Source organism: Palaemon carinicauda, chromosome 12 (assembly GCF_036898095.1).
Source record: "Palaemon carinicauda isolate YSFRI2023 chromosome 12, ASM3689809v2, whole genome shotgun sequence".
NCBI lineage: Eukaryota > Metazoa > Arthropoda > Malacostraca > Decapoda > Palaemonidae > Palaemon > Palaemon carinicauda.
The window spans coordinates 7,118,872-7,122,189 of record NC_090736.1 but is presented as its reverse complement, the minus strand read 5'-3'; the positions used below and the strand labels follow the sequence as shown (position 1 = coordinate 7,122,189).

Here is a 3,318-nt window from a genome sequence, read left to right as displayed (position 1 = left end):
GGCCCCATCAAGCAGGACAAAGCTTTAGAGACTGACCATGATCAAAAGAGGGCCAGGCAATGGCTGCTGATGACTCAGCAGATAGACCTATAGGCTCCCCCAACCCCCCAATCCTTAGCTTACAATGATGGTGAGGTTGCAGTGACCAAAGGAACGAGTTTGAGCGGGACCCGAACCCCAGTCTGGCAATCACCAGGCAAAGAACGCTCCCACTAGGCTTCCACAACCCATGTTGCATTCAGGTCTGGGCTACGATTGGACACTAGGTCGAAAGTAGTTGAATGGCCCACTTGTTTGTGTGTGCGTTTCTTACCCTTTGTCGTTACTTCAATATTGATTTTTATCAAGAGATCTTCCTGTTAACATTACACTGATGACGTCATGAGTTAAACAGAACCAACTGCTATAAGTTTATTTTCTAATATTTATCGAACACCTTAAGAAGATATCAAATCACAATACAGTATAGTTCGTCATCTTTGTTTATTCAAAATGAAAGATGCCTTGACAACTTTAAATATAGAACGATGCATTTGATAATAACACATGAGAACAACGTAAGAACAAATAAGAACTACTACGCTGAGAGAGAGAGAGAGAGAGAGAGAGAGAGAGAGAGAGAGAGAGAGAGAGAGAGAGAGAGAGAGAGAGATATTCACTGAAAGGCAGAATGACACGGCTAATCTGAAACAAATGTGTTTTCATTTGCTTTACCCTTTCTTCCTCTGTTATTTGTTTTGGATGTTTTCTCTGTTTTGTAATAGATGACAAAAAGGGATCCAGGGGAGTGTTACTAGAGATATTGCGAGTTTATATATGTTTTAGCTTTACCTATTTACCTACTGAATTTCTGTACATCTACACATACATACACACATATATATACACACACACACACACACACACACACACACACATATATATATATATATATATATATATATATATATATATATATATATATATATATATATATATATATATATATATAATATATATATATAAACAAACATAAACAAACATATACATACATATATATATATATATATATATATATATATATATATATATATATATATATATATATATATATATCTGTGTGTGTGTGTATACATACACATATATAAAGCATTATATCCTGAGAATATTATAACTCTGCACTTCACAAAGCCAGACAAATCCATATCAGCTCATCAATATAAAACGATAAAGAAAAAAAACACGACGTACCCAAATCCCTCCAATTACGTATAAACAGATAAACAAGAATCTGTTATTCATTTTCACTAACATCACAAACTAACAGAAACTTAAAAAATCTCTTCATACCTCACTTGAATTGAAAGAATTCCAAAAGGCGAGAGAAAAGGTCCGTCCACCGTGTTACTTCCACTATGTCTCAGCAATGACTGATAAGCTATCCCCTCAGTGGTAAGTTTCTTTTTAGCATTGCAATTCGCTTGGCCGTCATCCCCCTAACCCCTACCAGTGGAACTTCTTCGTCTCTTATCAGGGACCTTGCCCCAATTGGCTTAGTCACGTGGTGCAACGTTTTGAAACGTTTCTCAGAATCGGCGATAGAGTGAATTCACGCTGATAGGGAAGTTACGCAATGAGAAAAGTCAATGTCGGACCTTGCACGTGGATCCGAATTCCGAATATTGATTGAAACCTTTGGCCAAACGTTGCCTAAGGTCTGGCAATGACCGGTAGACGGCGGTTTAGACAGACTTCGAATGATCTCCCTAATCGGGTAGTTGAATCAGTAGAACTTCAAAAGTTCAAAGTTGGAGCAAAAGTTATGTTGACCAGGCTGACATGAGTCTTTTTATTGTTTATATATGACATATCTGTTTTTGACGTTGTTAATAGTTTATAGATGACATATCTATTTTGACGCTGTTATTGTTAATTTATTCTCATCATTTATTTATTTCCTTATTTCCTTTCCTTACTGGGCTATTTTTTCCGTGTTGGAGCCCTTGGGCTTATAGCACTGTGCTTTTCCAACTAGGGTTGTAGCTTGGCTCATAATAATATTAATAATAATTGTAATAATAATAGGTTAATGTACACAGGGTGTCTCTCCGGGATGTGGGTTGGGGGGGGGGGGGATTTGATATCGGGGAAATACCTTCATGCAAACAGAGTAATAATTGATTACATAACAATATTTTCTGGCTGTATTGATAAAGAATGCTCAAGATATAGAAGAAGAGAGGCCATGAAAAAAAAATGTCTTGTTGTTGTTGTTGTTGCTGTTGTTGTATGTTGTTACGTTTCCTCATATGCATCTTAAAAATGAATAACTATTCTCTTTATTCAAAAGAAAATATCATAAAGGATTGGTCCTAAATATTCATTGAAATCTTAATATTGTAATGAATTTTTTTTTATCAAGCAAAACACCTGCAGTTTCTATTTTACGAGCTGACTCAGTGCAAGAGCCCGTGTCTTGCTATAGGCAAGGCGATCTATTTTTAAGGATGGAAAAAAGCTTATAATTGACACGTAGAATGATACATCCATAGATAATATATTGTTATTATGCAAAAGCAAAAAAAGCTAAACTCTAGTGAAATATCTTTAAAAAAAGTTTGTGAGTAGAAAAGTTTATGAGAATATTCTAAAATGTAGATGACACAGAACATATGAAGGTATTAAGGCTTTCAAGAGGAAACTGAAGACTTTCTTGTTCTGTGAGTGCTTCGATGGTGTCGACTTGACAATAAACGAGCATTATGTGGTGTGAAATGCTAAATGCTTTCGAACGAGCATGATGAAAGGAGTGTGGAGGTCCTGTAGAGAGTATGGGGTTCCCCAGCTGTATAGGACCAAGAAAAGTAGCTCCTAAAGTAAAGTAAAATAAACATTAGTAAAGATACTGGAATGATACAAGTCAGGGGCATAGGACCTTTTCTGGGGGGGGGGGGGTCCTCTGACGGTGGGGAATTTGCTAGCTTGAACCTAAGTCTAAGAATAGATTCCTGAATTCGCTAGTATATGTACAGTAGATTTGAAGTGAGCTTATACCTCTTTTGATAGCTCTATTGGTTAAGTCGTCCATGCAGGCATTGTTTCGGCTCAAGGCACATAATAGGTTCGAATCCTTATTCAGCCAGAGGCGTTTATAATAAATGAACTTCCAGTGGATATACATTCACAGGGGATGGAATTCGATATCAAATGCTGTTGTGGTTGATATTTACTGTAATTAAAATCACGAGTCTTTTTGATACACACGCACACACATTTATATATATATATATATATATATATATATATATATATATATATATATATATATATATATACGCA

General features: G+C 35.8%; 1 protein-coding gene across 1 annotated transcript in view; it reads right to left on the bottom strand.

Annotated features, from left to right (window-relative positions):
- Nucleotides 1–1,459, bottom strand: part of LOC137651193 (multidrug resistance-associated protein 1-like) — an 80,046-nt gene extending 78,587 nt beyond the window's left edge. The window contains 1 exon segment of the mRNA XM_068384346.1: nucleotides 1,330–1,459. The gene's annotated coding sequence lies outside the window, so the exon portion shown is untranslated.
- Nucleotides 1,460–3,318: the final 1,859 nt, after the last annotated feature.